General features: G+C 47.1%; 1 protein-coding gene and 1 non-coding gene across 4 annotated transcripts in view; one reads left to right on the top strand and one right to left on the bottom strand.

Moving 5' to 3' along the window:
• Positions 1 to 19,367, top strand: part of LOC144163243 (excitatory amino acid transporter 3-like) — an 87,581-nt gene that overhangs the window by 24,050 nt on the left and 44,164 nt on the right. The gene's annotated exons all lie outside the window — the stretch shown is intronic.
• On the bottom strand, positions 9,328 to 9,399 carry Trnad-guc (transfer RNA aspartic acid (anticodon GUC)). Its single transcript has one exon. It is a non-coding gene; the product is annotated as a tRNA-Asp (tRNA).

Consider the following 19,367-nt stretch of genomic DNA (forward strand, 5'->3'; position numbering starts at 1 on the left):
AGAAGGTGAATGTAGCTGATTGTTTTTCAGAAAGCAAGAAAACTACAAGAGGCTTAGGCACAGCATTCACACAGTTGATTTGGTGACAATGAGTCGCTGTGCACTACAAAATGCATAAATTATTTTTGTTTGAGTCCTTGCAGCTGTATCTTCGCGGAGGCTAGAGGCCCCAACTTCGCGAGTGCTTACGAGCCACCGAGTTCAGTAGACGGAAACGCGGTAATTAAGCGCAAATAACACCACGATGGCACGAACGAGGTGGCAGGAGCTGAGCTCTGTAACCTCGGTGTCTTGAATCGAGACCAAATGACTGGAACAAGAACTGCGATGTTGCATTCATTGCGCTAGCACGGCTGACCACTAACGAGACGAGGCCTACGAAGCCAACGATGCTAAAAAAAAAAAAAAAACATGGAGGAAGAAGAAAAAACAAAAAACGACACGGCCGGGATCGTAAAAAGCTGATTACAAGAAAGTTTCATTTCTGGTTCCGTTTACACAGTAACGCGTAAATTTTAGTTCCGATTACCGAGAGTTTTTTTTACGTTATCGGAATACAAAACCTACCAACTTACAGGCTACTGTTCCGTTTAAGCGGCAATTCCGTTTATCGAGATTCTACTGTGTTTACTACTTCTCTGTAAACTAGTTAATTATGCAAATTAAATGAAAGTACGCTAAATAAACAGCTAGTTCTCATAGAATTTGCTTCGGGACACTTTATGCTAAAAAGAGTTACATCCGTTTTCTGTGACCACATGCCCTCCGCAGATGGCCATGCGTTCACAGCAGATAGTAATACCGTAACGGTTACAACTTCATGCGAACTAACTAATTATCACAAGTTAATGAAACACGGTGTAATGATACAGTCACCCCAGCGGTCGATTTTACTGATTTTTTAAAGATACCTACATTAATCGACAGCTGCAGAGCACGCTTTCACCAGAGAGTTGGCTTTCATTCAAGATTCAAAATTCTTTGTCGACGCGACTCTGACCGCGGACGCAGAAATTTCCAGAAAATAGCCTCAGAGAGTTCGGCTTTAAAAGGTACCGTTTCCCCTGTGTTTACTAACGAGCCTGTTGCGAACCTTGCGTTAGCGGGGGTCGGGGGGAGATAGTCGGCAAATGACCCCGACTCGACTTCAAACTGAGTCTATTTCCTCCGCGTCGGCACAGCGTGTCGCCTTAGTTATTGCGTCATTACAACGACACAGCGAAAGAGTCAGTGACCCGATATTTATTGATGCATTGCTGTTAACGCAACGTCTCGTACTGCGTTCCCGCTAGAAGCCCTTCACTGGTACTTCCAAAAGTTCAGCGCAGCCTCTCTACAAAAAAATTGGTTTACGCGAATCATCGCTGTATTCGAAGTTTTTCGCGGTTTTAACTGCAGCGCTGGAAGAGTGAATCATCAATGGTTTTAAAAAGAAATACTGCTTATAAAAAAGCCAGCTTTCTCGCCTGATGACTTCATTGTAACGACAGTTTGCTGTACATAATTGATTGATTGATTGTAGGGTTTAACGCGCCGACGCAACGCAGGCGATGAGGCGCGCCTTGTGTGGAGGGCTCCGGATTAATTTTGACCACGTGGGGATCTCTAACGTGCGCCGAAATCTCGTATACACACGGGCGTTTTCGCTTTTCGCCTCCATAAAAAAAGCGGCCGCCGCGGCCGGGATTCGATCCCGCGTCCATGTACATCATCTACATCACCTCCTTTCTTAGACTATCTGCCTCGCGGCTCAAAACACGCGTTTGCCTGATACCGCGCGACTCTTCTGGAATGTATACAAGTAGTTATATTGAGCTTACACTAACGATGCTACTATCGAAAGTTGGATAGCGGCTCAAGTCGCTCAACTACCAGTAGCATCAATAGCACTAATGGCCATTCACAGTTTTGCGTCACTACTCGGATTACGTGTGACGGTGCCTTCTTCTTGCATGTAACGTGTAATAACGCGTAACGTCTAACATCTAACGTCAAGTGTTAACGCTTGAAAAGATATCAGATTGAAGAAAATGTAAACGCTGACAACCACCCGCCATCGATACAAGTGTCGTCATTTTACGGCCCTCTCAACTCACTTCTGACGTTCTCTACTTATTTCTCAATCACAAAAACCAAACCTGGCCCAACTTCGTTCTCCGTGTCCGCCGCTGAGCACCGAAAACGACAAGACGTTCAGTTCAGTACCCAATGAAACGAAACAATCCGGGAAACAAATGAAACGAAACGAAACGAAACGACGCGAAACAATTGTGTAAAGAGTTTCACTCTTTGAGAACGGTCTGTCTTTCCTGTTCAAGCGTCCCGCACTCAGACGTCGTGTCTGACACGTTCGGCAACCGCATGCTTGCGTGCCTGACAAGCAACCGAGAAGGAACACTTGCGACTGCGATATAAGGTGGATTCAATATGAAGCGACGGGGAAACGGGACGCGCAGGGTATTTCCCCGCACATTTCACGTTTGCTGTCGTTTCCGTAAGTAGGCGCGGCGCGGCAGGCCATCGCCGTTCGTCCGTCCGGGAAGCTTATTCTAACTTCCGCGGCCGTGTTCGCTGGTGCGAGAGTACGCTACTTAAACGGGTCATGAAGACAAAATATATGTTCGGTTTTCTGAGAAGACTACTTTGTTCCGATAACCTTGTAGTACAGCCGAACTTCGTTCTAACGAAGTAGTTTAGGGGCAGTAATTTAGTTCGTTATATTCGATATTCGTTGTAACAGTTAAGATAAAGATAGGTTCAAACCTTAATCGGTAATCTGGCCCCCGCAAAAATCCTTGATGAAATATTTTAATCTTCGAACCCACTATAAACAAGATAACCCTTATTTCAAGCTCAAACAACCAGAACATGAAATGCGAAATTACAACAGAACAAAGTTCGTTTGACAAAACAGGCCTGCAGTCCTATTTTTTCGAGGATGGATGTCGTCTTTGTGTGGTGGCTATTCACAGCACTGAGCAGGATTAAGTATTTCACAGTGTTCACGGGCAAAAGGGCCTTTAAACTTCTGCAGTTTCGGACGACGGAATTTTTTTTCCAAGTAGCTCCTCAGCCACCTGGTCAAGTACTTGTTCGTTATATCCGATATCGCGCGTGGCTCTCATGGTTTCAGTTTCGTTATAAAATAATAAGTGTCATTTAAATAAAGCGTGATTAACCAAAGTTTGCATTTACTTCGCTATAGCCGATAATTCGCTAGATCAGAGTGCGTTATAACGAGGTTCAACTGTATCTCTTGTATGCTAAAGTGAAATACAGTTGAACATAGTTATAACGAACACCGATATAGCGAATTATCGGTTATAACAAAATAAAAACAAATTTTTGTTCGTCACGCTTTATACCAATGACGCTTATTTTTATAACAGAAGAGAAACCGCAAGAGCCGCGCCAGATATCACCTATAACGAAGAAATATTTGAGAAAGGCTATTCGGCTACTTGGAAACACCCGAAAACTGCGGAACTAGGAAACTCTCTTTCATGCGTGGACACTGGAAAATTTCATCCTGCTCAGTGCTGTGAAAAGCCACCTTACGAAAATCACAGCCAACTTCAAATAAATAACAACGCAGCCCTGGTTTGTGTAACAGACATTGTTCTGTTCTAATTTCAGGTTCCCATGTTCTGGTTTATTTCATTTGAAATGCCACAAGACACAGGTAACGACTACCTCGTTTATAATGGGTTCGAAGCCTCGAATGATGCGTTTTTGTATGTGAAATTTTTGCTCTAGCCAGATTGACAATTTCTTAATGCCAATTTTTACCCCTACGGTTACAACGAATATCGGATATAACAAACTAATTTATGCTTCGACACTACTTCGTTACGCCCGTCTGGTCGGGACTGGTCACTGAACAAAGGACGAAGACACCGCCTACAACCCGCCGCGGTGGCTCAGTGGCTAAGACGTTGCGCTGCTGAGCACGAGGTCGCGACTCGCGGCTTCGATTCCCGGCCGCGCGCGGCCGCTTTTCTGATGGAGGCGACAAGAAAAAACGCCCGTGTGTACAAGATTTCGGTGGTCGAAATTAATCCGGAGCCCTCCACTACGACGCGCCTCATCGCCTGCGTTGCGTCGGCGCGTTAAACCCTTAGAATCACTCACAATCGACACCGCCTGCAAAATAAAAACAATGTAACGACGTTTAGGTCCCCAAAACGAGAACAGTGTACCCAAATATTCAACGTAATGTTAACGTGCAGTCAACGCACGGATAACTGTTTTAGTGCTGGCTCATAGTACGTCCCTCCGGCACATATTACTACTCTGTAGCGCGAAATTTCGAATTTGTTTAAAGGGACAGACAACCGATTTTTGTCGAGTATATGTTCTCTGTCCCAAATGAAAGGGCATCCCTTAAAGCACCTTAACGCGACACAATTTTGCTGATAACACCCTAGAACTTTTTAAATCGAAATTTTCATATCTACGAGCCGTATGTGTCCTCCCAAAAATAATGCTGGCAATCACGACATACAGTAGCTCGGCAACATACTTTTGCCTGTATGCGAGAAGAAAAGCGATATTTAAAAACTTCTCCCCAGCTAAAAAAACTGGGAATCGCAGGCTTTCTCATTCCTTTATGTGTTTTTTAATTCACCAGTCTATTTTTTTGCATGAATGCGCCGTCTGTTGGGATGGGCGACAGGTAGAATCTGGCTTCACGTTGAGGAGGTCGGCAGTTCGATTCTCCCCGGCGCGACCGTTTTTTTTTTAAAACTGCCGTTGGCGTTTCAAAAACTGAAAGCGAATATTTGGTCAGAAGAAACGCCCCTGACGTAGGCACAATCGTCAAGGTTCCTTCACTAGTGGGTCTGCTTATTGACCGCTGCCGTTGATTCTGGGCATGGAGGTTCAGTTAGCCACACTGAGAGCAATTCAGTGGCGGCGGGCAGCGTGTCTTAAAAATTTTCAAAAGAATGTTTAAAAATATACAATTTAAACTTATACTTATACTTATGTTAAAAGGTTTTCAATAAGTGATTCAACGTTTCAACAGTTTCAGTAGCTGAAAGTTTGCAGGTCATATGACCGGGACACATATTGTAGTGTAAAGTTTCTACACGACGAACCGCCACCCTTCCGATTTCAGGAAGTTTGCTGCCAAATTAAAATTATTTCCGCCAATTCGTTTATAAATTGTTTGTGGTTACCAGGCTATATAAAACGCCGGCTTTCATATGAGCTAGGGAACATGTACGCGACAAAAATCGGTGGTCCGTCCCTTTAAACTTTCTTGACCGTGTTTTTTTTATAAAGCTACTTTCGTATTTGGAATTGAGCCGTGTAAGTTCTTTCAAATTGAGCATTTCTATTTTGTTTATATGGCGCCTTAAAATTAACGCGTCGGTGATGACGTCTATGGCGATGCCGACGTCAGCATTGATAAGCTCTATTGCAGCCCTGCTACAAGAGCGGCTCCATCGAACAATACGGTTCGTTATCTGTCAATCCGATATCCGCTCGCACGTGCTGGCACGCTTCTAAGTTGTTGAACGCGTGCATGTAATCAATAGTGGATGGGTTGTTCTGCATACCTAAGCGGGAAAACCCCGCTTCATTCGCGATACACTTGTGTCAGTCGAAGGAACAACGATATCATTGAGCCACAACTCAAAGACAATCAAATACAGAAGCTGTTTTAGATTTACGAGACAGTCCATATTGCACGTGGCTCACTAAATACAAGGCAGTGATTCCCATACCACTGTGGGCTTTGCATACGGGCGTAAGTACATACAGGGACCGTCAAAAGCATTTGGAACACCGTCTCGTAAATTTACAGGATATTTTTCTTCCCGAAACTGCCTGGCTGCACTGGTGTGCGTTTAAAAGAGTCTTCCATAATAGCAAAAGCTTCATCTAAACCGGCAATGGCTGTCATAGAGCCAGTAAGACAAATATTTTGTGATATTCACAAATCTTTGTTCCAATTACTTATGACGGCACCCATATGTATGTATGTATGTATGTATGTATGTATGTATGTATGTATGTATGTATGTATGTATGTATGTATGTATGTATGTATGCACGTACGTACGTACGTACGTACGTACGTATGTATGTACGTACGTACGTATGTATGTATGTATGTATGTATGTATGTATGTATGTATGTATGTATGTATGTATGTATGTATGTATGTATGCATGCATGCATGCATGCATGCATGCATGCATTGGTGGATCCAGAGGGGGGGTCCGGATGTATTGACCCCTCCCTTAATTTTTGAATTTATACCCCCGAGAAGATGACCCCTTAGGTCGTAGAAAAGGTCTAGTCAGTGATATTCTTCTATTTCTTGAATTTTTGCTTTTATTCGAAATATCGGTGAATAAACACGGCTATTCCTCCTCCTCATCATCACCATCATAACTGACAGAAGCTGATAGAAGGCAACAGTTCACGTGCATCTGCACCTCAAGGGGGGAGCACAAGACAGCTGGCGCTACAGACGCCCAGTTCGCGAAGCCAGTTGCCGCCATGGTTCTATCGTGGGCTGACGCGTTCCACTTTGGGAGAAATGTGAATGTCTGCGGACAAAATTATTCGGGCCTGCCGGTCATACCTGAGACAGACGACGATATAGATGGATATGACGATGACTACTACTACCGCAGTGAAAAGCGACGACAGAACATATAAATAATTTCAAACCTAATGCAATGCGCAGTGGTGTGCCCTTCAGTGCTTTCATAGAAGAAATTTTCCAGCTTCGCTGTGGTTCAAGCCTTGCGCGACTTGTGCAAGTTTCGCCAACTGTTTTAGAGGAACGCCGCCGGCTCGACAAGACGATAGACGAGCCGTGAGGCTGCAGCAGCGGAAACGGGCTCAAATTTCTTCTAACTAAAAAAATGCAATAAAAGAAGCGCCAGATTAGCAGAACGTGACTGGCTTGAACGCACAGAAGAAACATCGGATTCCTACATGAGCAGCTTTTTCCCCGTAGCCGCGCACAAAAAGGAACAGAAAATATGCACATCGTAATTTTTTTTTACGCCGACAGAAAAAAAGAAAACGAAGGAAGGCAGAACGTGCTGCTGCTTTAAACGATGTGCGCAGGAAGTTTTTCTTATTTAGCGCTTAGACAAGTGAATTCTCGCGCTCAGTCGGGTGCAAGAAAGCACCTGGCAGAGTAAACGTAGGAGAAGGTTCGTGTCAGCTAGTATAACCGTGTGATTACCATCGTCGGGCTGTTTGCGCGCGTTGCAAGGTGGCCTTTGGATTACTGCTTTATAGGCAACCTTTTTCTTGGTTCTCCCGTTGTGAAACTCCCGGCGGGAAAATTGTTTTCATATCACCGACCAAAGCCCCGTGCTGTTTGCTTGATTTCGTGTGATAGCCTTCGCGGTATCTATATAGGTGTTGGTACGTTATCCGCTAATGATAATGATAATGCCTTAATTTTCATCCATTTGAAGAGGGAGATATGGAAAAAACCTCAAGACAGACAGAATAGCCCGAAACGAGCCGTTTTTTGCACAACACAAAGTGAAATGCAAATATGTACTCGTAATACATTTACACATACACAAGAACACATAAAAATGTACATAGTAAACCATAATGAATACTTCAAAAAACCATCAACATTAAGACAGTACAGTGAGATCAGCGCCAACTTTGTAAGTTCAACTAACCATAATAAAGTGTTCCAACCGTATAAACAGTTTTGGAAGCAAGGTTCTATGGTTAGTCCACTAGACCTAGTCTCATTCTCGCGTTCCAGAGAGCCGGCAGTTTATGTTAGCAATCGCAGAAAAAATAACATTCATTCCTAAATAAACTTGAGAGTAGCGCGATATTTAAAAGTGCGCCTAACCTTCACTGAAAGTTCGTTCAATCGATCGTCGAACCTCCAACGACAGAAATCGCAAGCGAAGAATGAACCCATGCGGCAATTTCTCGCGCAATAAGTAAACGCGTCTACGAACGATGTAAATGTACACGGTCGTACTCCTTCTTCGTGATAGGCGCGCCTGTTGTCTTATGTAGAACCGTTCCTCTTCAGGGTTTTAGATGCAAGGCATTTCTTGCTCGCCCCTCTGTCCTTCCTGCGTCTGTCCGGCGTTGTCCGCACAGCTGCGCCTCCCCTCCTCTCCTCTCTCCGATAGCGAACACTCTCTCCCAAACAGCTGCGGGTTGGCGCAGCGCGCTCTCACTCCATTGCTAGGCGCCGGTGGGCGGCGCTGCGCTCGGCGCTGTGCGCGCTGCGCATGTGCAGTACTCTCTCTCTCCGCGCTCTCCTCTTCTTCGGGCGCTGTGAATATAAAGCGGCATGCCGCGTTCCGGCGGTCTCAGTCGACGGTCGCCCGCCGCCACCTCCCCTTCGAGTGAGAATCCCTGCTATAAGCGTAATCAATACGATGGAAAACGCCAATGGAACCCCTCATGAGATGCGTTGCATCACACCAGGGTTCCCACGAGGGGAGGTGGGCGTAATTTTTCAAGTAACCTTTTTGACACAATGAAAGCCCGGTTTCACACACGCGCTGTGTGCTCAGAGATCTTATCGGAGCTTTTCAATCGACAAACCGGTCCGTGGGGAATCGCATTAGTTTTTTTTTTGACGGAACGCCATCGGTTTTAGTAAGAAAACTTTCACTTTGAAATCCACGTGCTGCTTGCTCTTTAGATTTTGTGTGATGGCCCCTGTGGTATCTATAGCTGTTGTTACATTAGCCCGTTGAAAACAAGGTTCTATCTTTAGTCCACGTGACCTAGTCTCATTCATGCGTTTCACAGAACCGTGAGGCTATGTTATCGATCGCAGAATTATTTTCCCACCCCTACCCCTAGTGCTTGGGAAGCAGCCAAGAAATGGCAGGCAGCGAAGCTTAATAGCCCACGGGTGTGCGTTACCGCGATCTTGATTCTATCTTAAATGACGTAACTGATCTCCAAGAAAAACGAGGTTTAATCAAATACATCGCGTGGCACATAGCCAAGAGATAGCACGCAAATACGCATGCTAGGCGGAGCGGCAACTGCTTGTGCCAATGGAGGGCGCAGTAGCTGCTCGGGATGCACGGAGGGCGGCAGTATGGAGAGGAGGCTAGCCTATATACAGCCGGGTTCTGGCTCGCGTGGCCTAATCTGCTCGTGTTTGCGCTGATTGTCGCATCTACCACCTCGCAATAGTTGCACAGAACGGAAGGGCGAAGTCACTGACGTGAGTCAGTAGTCCCCGAAGTGGAACAGCTATACTACGAGCAAGAGGATGAAAACCGCGGAGAACATGAATTCTTACACGCTGCAAAAAAAAGAAAAAAAAAAAGAGAAAGAAAAAAAAAACACTCCCCGTCGGGGAATCGAACCCCGGTCTCCCGCGTGACAGGCGGGGATACTGACCACTATACTAACGAGGAGGGACGAACCGGCAGCCTTGCGGAAGCATTCTGAGCGCAAACTATATTTTTTGGCGCGCATACCAAGATAAGCATTAGCGAATATACGTTCTTGCTGAGCGTGCAGTGAGGCTTATAAAAGCTCTGAATTTACAGAACGTTTAAACTTGGGTATGTATATAGGGATTGATTTATCTGCATGAGGCGGAATTTTGACTGACTGACGACTGATATATAGATTAATGATTTGCCCATTGCTCTCCTTATTTATTCGTGTATAATCAATCAATCAATCAATCAATCAATCAATCAATCAATCAATCAATCAATCAATCAATCAATCAATCAATCAATCAATCAATCAATCAATCAATCAATCGTTTGTTAACGTGCCCAGGAACAGCCGAATAAACAAAAACACAAGCAACATGCGAGCACACAGCGGCCTTATGACGAGGAGCAGGAGCCCGCAGTGGTAGAGCGTTCCAAGCCCTTTTATCACCCGCCGAGCCAGTGCATGGGGCGCTTGTACCCATTAACGAACCAGTTCGTATCCGGAAGCACATGATTCGAACCTGGTACCTCCCGCTTACGAGACGAGTGGCAAAATTGCTAGAGTATGGTAAAATTGGTAAAATATGAAATTGCTGTGAAATACTTTCTTTAACTGACTACGCTAGAAATGCCTTTGCAACGGCTTGAAACGGGCTTTTTTTTTTTCTTGGTGCATGCCGGCCTTCTTTGCATTTGCTCATCAGCGCAGTTCGAGCTATTGAGTCAGGGCGCGCAGTGCACGAAGCGTGCACAAGCGTGCAGGAAGTAGGGCATAGAGTACATGCCATAGAGGGCATACACCTGTACACCACAGGCCCACGGTATATGTACTCAATGTGAAAGCTGCCGGAAGTGCAGAGTAGTGATACGCCATAATGGGCTGCAGCGCGGTTATCCGCTCACTGCTGCATTTCAAATTTCCCGCCTTCGCAGTGCTCGCGCGTCCCCTGCCTGAAACTGTGCCAGCGGGAGTTCTGTTCTTTTTGTGCTTGCTTTAATTTCTTATGCTGGAGCTGTTTTGCGTCATTTCGAACGCGTAATTTTTTTTCTTGCGCGGCTGGAGCCTTTCTGCGTCATTTCGAACGCGCCATTTTTTTCTTGCGTGGCTGGAGCCTTTCTGCGTCATTTCCAACGCGCCATTTTTTTCTTACGCGGCTGGAGCCTTTCTGCGTCATTTCGAACGCGACATTTTTTTCTTACATGGCTGGAGCCTTTCTGCGTCACTTCGAACGCTCCATTTTTACTTGCGCGGCCACTTTTGTCGCTTACTATGGTAAAAACCAATCCAACGAGCGTTCCTAACTAAATGAACGCGGGCGCCGTCGGTTGATTACGAATATTTTGCCTGAAATGTACCTGCAGTCTCCTTTGCTCTAAACAACGGGGAGATGTATGACAAACGCCAGCGGTTCACGAGGTTCAAACGGTTATGACTATATAAACCGCTTGGCTATCGAAGCCTCTGGATTACACCGCGACGACAGCGGCTACGACGGAACGTCCTGTTGATCTACTTCGGTCCAGCGAGCGAGCTACGACGACAAGGCGAGCGCGTAAAGTGCTCTGCACTTCAAAGACACTTTATCTAAAACGACACAAAACGAATGAAGACCTAGTCGATTTGTCCAATATATGCTTCGCATCCTTTTAAACAAAACCCCGAAAAATCTGTCATTTTTTTCCACAAAATTTTTACACGGCTTTACTCTGCTAGATCGCCAGTAAATTAGTCTCGGGATGTAGGGCCAGAGCAGGCTCTCCTACAGGCGCACGAAATGGCCAAGTTATCAGATTTGCGTGATGGTCGAGTTTTCGTTGCGATGTCTTTATCAATCAATCAATCAATCAATCAATCAATCAATCAATCAATCAATCAATCAATCAATCAATCAATCAATCAATCAATCAATCAATCAATCAGCTTATTTCCCAGAAAAAGAATCCCGGGCCATCTCCACTAACGTGAAACCTGAGGAGGGGCGAAGCATACAGTGTATAAGTGTATTCTTGTCGCTTTGGCGTATTTGCCAACGGAGATGAAACCGTTGGGAGGTAGAGCTTTGCTGTTATAAAAGTCTCTTGTCTTTGAAGCACGAAGCTCTTTAGCGCGAGGCGTAAATGAATGTCCCGTTCTTTTTTTTTTTTAGTACGCGTTACGAAGCGCTCCAGCGCGAGGCGTAAGCGAGTGTCCCAGTGTAATTTTAGTGCGCGTTACGTTGTAGCGCGAGGCGTAAACGAGTTTCCCGGCGTTTTAATACTGTGACTACATGAGACGAACGACGATTACGACGATGACGACAGGAGACGCCAACAGACCCAGCAAGGGGCTACGCTTCTAAAACATCCCAAGGGGTACGTGGACTAAAGTTTCATCCCCTTTGTGCCCCTCGTGCAGTGTGACTGGTGACATTGGTCACTTCACTATGAACTGCTCCAAAACCAACCCTGAGCGGACGAAATTTTTTCGTGATCTCCAGAAGTTAGGAGTGCCCCATGCTACGTCGGAGGACATTATTTTTCCTAGGGACCACTGGATTGTGCGAAGAGATGTGTCTCATCTCCTACTCGGATTCTTGCAGTCCACAGGACTAAGTGAGGTGTGGTGACATTGCGTGTCTGTTATTTTAGGACTAAGTGATGTGTTATGACTTTGAGAGATTTGATATGGTATTGGGGTCGATTAGGCGGAGCAATTGCCGGCAGCTATGCAAGGCTAAGTCCGCCTTATTCAACAGTACTTACTACTACTACTAAAAGCAGACTCAACAGCTTGCATCAGGCAGGCTATCAACCCTTACCAGATTAAAATACACAATAATGCCTGAGCAGCATTGACGGGCAACCTTGGTATGCGGCGTCACGTAAACACGCCCTTTATCGCGATGGTATGCGATGTGTGTCTTCGCGAAGTACCTTGCCACGCGCCACTGAAAAACAGGGTGCAAGCGTGCAGCGATCGGAGGGACGGGGCCGGGTAAAACCCGCCGGTTACGGCGTTGCGCACAAGGAGGACCTCCAACGGCTCTGAATGGGCGCAGAAGCGTACAGCCACTTGACGTTGCGGCTTGCGCCGCGAAAGCGCAATGTTTGGCCTTCGGCGGCTACGGTAGATAAAACTGGCGCAACTTCCCCGGCGGCTCGGAAACCTCGCGTGTTCTTCCTTATTTGCAAGCGAATCTTCCGCCTTGCGACAACACCTCGCAACGCTCTACTTGGGCGTTGTTAGAAAATGAATCGCCGCACAAGAGGACGGAAGTAAGGCATCATCATCACCATAATACCATCATCATCACCACCACCACCACCACCACCACCACCACCACCACCACCACCACCACCACCACCACCACCATCATCATCATCATCATCATCATCATCATAATAATCATAATCATCATCATCGTCATCATCGTGGTCATTCTCTCTGCGCCCACTGCAGGGCAGAGTCCTCTCCCATGGATCTCCAATTATCCCGGTCCTGTGCAAACTGTGACGAATTTATCCCCGCAAACTTCTTGATCTCATCGGCTCATCTAACTTTCTGCCGACCCCTGCCACGCTTGTTTTCTCTAGGGATCCACTCTGTTACCCTTAATGACCAACAGTTATCTTGCCTTCGCATTAAATGCCCTGCCCACGCCCATTTCTTCTTCCTAATTTCTACTAGTATGCCCTTAACACGCGGAAGTACTAGTAATTAAAGGTGAAGCAGCGTCTCTGCAGTTAACCAGCGGTTGTACGCTATCTGTCAATAGGTTCTCCATTTCCGTTTACAGTGGAAAACGACTTCGAAGGCGATGTTTCGTGAAGATAACAGAGCCCATCGACAGGACTTTTCTGTGGTGGGAGACAATGTTGACAGCAATAATTAATGTTCACCGCATCACAATTTTATATTATTATTTCTTTATTTCGTTTTTTCTTCTGTATTTTTTTTCTTTGTTATTTTCTCTTTATTATTTCTAGGTATAAAACTGCGCAATTGGTGTTTGTCTGGTTAGGCCTTCAGGGTGAAAATAACGTAATCGTTACACAACGACAGCCTCGCGAAGAGTCGAAAGTGTTTTTTGATACGACACCGTGTTTCCAGAACCTGAGCCATCGATAGTGTTTATCACCGAGTGTATTTATGCGCGAACGTTTCTGTATCCACTTTTTTAAGTGCGAATGCACTTTATAAGCGACCCTAAATTCCGTTGACCGCCGTCCGTCCACATAGCAACAGCTGCGGGTGCGCGCGCTCCTCGTCTTCCTTGGCAACGGGGGGAGATGGGCGACATGGCACATACCCACGTGGGGGATTGGCCAGGAATCTCCTCGTCTTCCTTGGCAACGGGGGGAGATGGGCGCGCGCTGCCTGGCCGCTGACATGGCACATACCCACGTGGGGGATTGGCCAGGAATCGGGCGTGAGAAGGGCTAATGCACCCGCTTAAAGGAGTACTGACACGAAATTTCAAAGCTGAGATCCGCTCTAGCAATCAAGTACAACGACAACACAAATAGGTGTTTGTGCATGGCACATACCCACGTGGGGGATTGGCCAGGAATCGGGCGTGAGAAGGGCTAATGCACCCGCTTAAAGGAGTACTGACACGAAATTTCAAAGCTGAGATCCGCTCTAGCAATCAAGTACAACGACAACACAAATAGGTGTCTGTGAATAAATGCATCTTTCTTTCTTTGTAGTTGTGTGTGTGTGTGTGTGATCTCTCTTTCGCGAACATTACCGAACCGCGCAAATTCAACTCATGCATTCGCACTTTCACATTCTTCCCCTCGGGGAAATGCGGGGAAATTTTTTATTCCTGGAATCTCAGATTTTAAGTTCAAACAGCCATTGTTCTAGCACAAAGTTTGGAAGCCAATCAGAGAGAAAAAAATGGCAGCATCTCCACTCCGTGGATGATGGCGAGGGGACGGAGTAGGGGGACTCGAAATGACATCCAAGTTGCGCCCCAAGTGACATCCAATTTGCGCCCCGACCGTCATTCGATTTGAGCCGTGAGTTGCAGCTTGATTATTCCCTAAATGAAACTGCAACTCACGGCTCACATCGAATTTCGCTTGATTTTCGCTTGACGGTGGTGTGCGCGCGGATGGACGCGGACGGACATTGCGAGGTCCTAAGGTACTCCGCACCGTTACAGGCGAGGGGGTAGGCCGTTTGACTCTCGGGTACTAACTCACGGTCGTAGCCCAATGGGCACGACGACTGACACTAACTCTGTCTGGTCTACCCGACATAGGCTCGAATCCTGCAGGTGCCTGTGTGACTTCTTGCGATTGTAAATGCTATGCGCACGGTCGCGGACGGACATTGTGCGGTCCTAAGGTACTCCGCACCCAAAAAAAGGCTACGTATCTGCTGATTTCGCTGCAAATGACGTCGAAAGACGACATCCCTCGGCCGTTTAAACCCGTAACACGCTCTCCTCTCTTCGCCTACCCCTCTCACGGTCTGCTTCGCCTCCCTGCTGGCTTCTCCTAATACAAATGGACTGGAGGCTTCCTCAATTCAATTCAATCTGCCCGCCTTCGCACTGCCTGCGTCTTATCCGTTGCGAACTTTTGTTTCTATTGTGCTTGGAAAAGTGCGAGCCGGTGTCGTTTTGGTTGTGTTTGCTTTCATCACGCCTCTCTTCCACACAGTTTTTAAAGCATTGGGTTTTTTTATTTGCATCGAAAAACCCAGCTAGCTTATATATTCCTAACCTATACTGTCGGTTGTGTACCTATATGTCTTCTCAAGTATACCCGAAGTTTCCTTTGCGCTGAACAATGTGGGCATGTTTTAGCCATGCGATTAGATTTCGCAGCTTAAAATGGTCTTGTGTGCATACACCTCGTGATCAAGCACTCTATAAGACAGACAGACAGACAGACAGACAGACAGACAGACAGACAGACAGACAGACAGACAGACAGACAGACAGACAGACAGACAGACAGACAGACAGACAGACAGACAGACAGACAGACAGACAGACAGACAGACAGACAAAAACTTTCCGCGTTTACAGAAAAGTGGAGAAAGATTACCGTCTTTGATATAACTATATCGCTCAGATATCGACAACGTATATTTCGGACGGCTGCCGGAAACGTCAACTATGCCTGCGCGACCTGAGGAAGACCGGATGCATCCGACGCGTTGCACGCATTGCGGACACGCGTGAGACCTTCGGGTCGTCCGCGTTTTTGTTGTCCCAGGGTCGTTTCGTGTAACGAGTGGTCCATGGTTGAATTCACCGACCTCGCTTATGGTGGTCCACCATCGTCACGCTGTTCGGAGCGCCGTGTTCTGCAACGTGAGACTCGAAACCATCGCAGTCACAGCGTATACACGAGCCGGTCAGGCCGTAAGAAACACAAAACGTAAGGCGTACCGCTTCTTCCCTTTTTATTGCGGCGAGCTTGAAAGATCCTCAGGTAATCCAAATTACTCCGTAGCCCATAACAACGTCGCACCTCATAACAGAGGTGTAGCTTCAGTGCGTGAAAACCTGATGAGAGCCTACTCAGTTACGTAAGAAGACATTACAGGCGAGTAACTACATCAAGAGATATCTGTACACGCTGTGCCTACTAGCGGCAGCGTAGCAACCATTCTATTCCAGCACTCTAAACCTCACTTCGATATATTTATAGCAACATGGTTAGTAAACATTTTAAATATAAGGAAAAACGCAATGTGACAACCTGCAGCTGAGATGTTTCTTGCGTTGGTATTCATGTAGACTCGGCGAACCAGTAGCTGATTTCAGATAAAAGAAGAATATATGCAGTGTGATAATGTTATTAACGAGCTCAAGCATAAAGAGCGAATGGACAGAGCAGTAACGACGTTATGGGCTTCACCCGCCGCGGTGGCTCAGTGGCTAAGGCGTTGCGCTGCTGAGCACGAGGTCGCGGGTTCGATTCCCGGCCGCGGTGGCCGCTTCTCTGATGGAGGCGAAAAGCAAAAATACCCGTGTGTACGAGATTTCGGCGCACGTTAAAGATCCCCAGGTGGTCAAAATTAATCCGGAGCCCTCCACTACGGCGCGCCTCATCGCCTGCGTTGCGTCGGCGCGTTAAACCCTACAATCAATCAAATGAACGTTATGGGCTTCACAATACTGGGACTTAACCACATTTAACAAAATTTAAATATTGGTTCAAGCTCATCAATTATAGCGGACACCATGGTGTAGCATTCCTCGTTGTCGTCACGCGGCAATGAGAGAGAGAGAGAGAGAGAGAGAGAGAGAGAGAGAGAGAGAGAGAGAGAGAGAGAGAGAGAGAGACCGTTATTATCTAAACAGTCCTAGTCCGGGCCATCGTCGTGCCACCATCTCTTGTCAGTATCACGCGGCTAATTCAATCACTGTTCACAGGTATTGCTCGAAAGAGAGAGAGAAAACATTTTATTGAGCTCAAATGTGGGAGTGGAACCCTAGTCCGGGAATCCGAAGGACGGAAAGTCGAAAAAGTGGATTATTGGACGCTGAGTACATTCTCAGAAAAAACCACTGCGGTTGTGGCGAAGAGCCTTTTCGCCGAAATAACAGGCGGCAGAAACAGAGAAATCAGCTATTTAAAAAGGTGAGGCGGGTGGTGGTCCCTTACATCCGCCAGCTCCCATCGCCCCGAAAAGCTGGCGGGGAAATGCGAGCTGTTTGTTTTGTTCTCGGCTCCCCCATGTTGGCGCAAATGTGTTCTGAAGTGAACTGTGAAACAAAAGGACCCCAGTTCTCAAAGAAGCACGCCACGCGCTTCGCGTCCTTGTATTGGTCTAATGTATCGCGTCCCGCTGACCTGCGGTAAATGTTGCGTTGGACAGAGCGGGGCGATGTCTAAACGACAGATTTAGAGAGCATCGCTCAGCAGTAGAGGCTGTATTGGGAGGAAGGGACTTGGCTGGCCATTGGCGCAGGTGCAAGTGCACTCCAGCGTACGAAAACACGCATGTTTTGCGCAGATCAACGAGAAGCGTTCGAGGCATTTCGTTTTGGCGAAGAAGGCGACGCCTGTGTCAACACCCTGTAAACGTGGTTTTTTTTTTCCAAGAAAAGAAGTGAGGTTTTTGAATCAGATATTAACGCGTGTTCTTGTAAAATTAATGGGTTTTTCTCTTCTTCTTCTGTTTTTTTTTTCATCTTTTCTTGGCGAGAAAGAGGACGAAAACCGCAAAGACCATCAATTATTTTTTGATTTTTTGATTGTGGGGTTTAACGCGCCGACGCAACGCAGGCGATGAGGCGCGCCGTAGTGGAGGGCTCCGGATTAATTTTGACCACCTGGGAATCTTTATCGTGCGCCGAAATCTCGTACACACGGGCGTTTTAAGTGCGATGCACTTTATAAGCGACCCCAAACCATCCACCGCCGGCGGCGGCGGCGTCCGCAGCCCTGCTCTCCCTAGCAACGGCGCAGAGCGGAGAGGAGCGTCGGTAGCAACGGCGCAGTGACGTCACTCACCACGTGACGCCACGCCCTCACCACTCCCTCGCGGCGCGGCGGTGTGCGCCGCATGCATCCCTCTCCTCACCCGCGCCGTGACGTCACGCATCACCTCCTCTCCCGGCAGCTGCCGTGCGCCGCTGCGCGCGTCCCCCTCCCCCTTCGCTCGCTCCTCCTTTCTCCTCGCTGGCTGCAGCTGCGCGCGCACCCCTCTCTCTCGCGCGCCCGCCTTCTCTCTCAGCCACCTGGCTCGGCGCGCTCAGCGCGGCGTACCCCCCTTTATACGCAGCGATAAACCGCCAGACCTCCGTGGGTCGGCTCGCGCGCGCTCTCTCGCTACAGTCTCCTGCTCGCTCTGCTCCAGTTTAGACCGTTCGCTGGCTGGGCGCCTCTCAAGGCGATGTCAGAATTACTACGCCGTGTACTCTCGGCGCAAGAAATGCATTCGCACTTCCTCACGATTCCCTTCGGGGAGGTGGGGGCAATTTTTTTGCTTCTCGCCTCCATCTGAAAAGCGGCCGCCGCGGCCGGGAATCGAACCCGCGACCTTGTGCTCAGCAGCGCAACGCCTTAGCCACTGAGCCACCGCGGCGGGTAAAGACCATCAATTATTAAACGCTACAGCACTAAAAAAAGAAAAAAAAATACTCCGCTGCAGCACTAAAAGAAGAAAAAAAAACTCCCCGTCGGGAAATCGAACCCCGGTCTCCCTCGTGACAGGCGGGGATACTGGCTACTATACTAACGTGGATTTTTTTTTCTTTATTACATGGAAAAATACGCTCAGACGTTGCAGTACGAGGAATACAAGCAAACAAAAGAATACCCTGAAGTTATGAGAAGCAGATATACATCAAAATTCAGGCAAACACACACAAGCGTTCAAAAGAGGGAACCAGTCAGGTGGTTGGTCAAGCGAACTATACACACTATGTACAAATGCCACAGTTTCTCGGAAATAAGACTTAGTTGATCTTGGTGGCTCAGCATGCCTATCACATAAGCGGCATCGCCACAGACTGTACAAACCAATTAACACGAACATGTCATAAGGTGGCTCACCAGGATAGTCGAATGGCAAAAATCGGATAGAGAAAGGCGTAATATCCATGCATCTTTTTTGAGCGTTCGCTGTAGTATGTCCCAGAAAAAGACAGCATCTCTGCAGTCTACAAAGCAGTGATCAATTGTCTCTGGTCGAGTACAGAGCCGACAGTCTGTCGACCAAGCTATAAACAGACCCCGATCTTCCATCCAAGTTTTAACAGGGAGCGTGCCAGTGTGTAATTTAAAGAAAAATGTTTTAACACCTGGCGGAACACACATTTTACACACTCTATTGAGGACATCCTGGTACGGACACTGTAGGTACAGAACACGATATAAAGGTGTGGGAAAAAGCCCAGAAACCAGGGCATCAGAAATAGACTCGCGCGTAGCAGTAAATATGTACTCAAGGCTAAACCGAGCCTCTAAGAAGCGAATTGTGT

The sequence above is a fragment of the Haemaphysalis longicornis genome, unplaced genomic scaffold, assembly GCF_048455015.1.
Source record: "Haemaphysalis longicornis isolate Haplotype H1 unplaced genomic scaffold, Haemaphysalis longicornis Haplotype H1 scaffold_12, whole genome shotgun sequence".
Taxonomy (NCBI): domain Eukaryota; kingdom Metazoa; phylum Arthropoda; class Arachnida; order Ixodida; family Ixodidae; genus Haemaphysalis; species Haemaphysalis longicornis.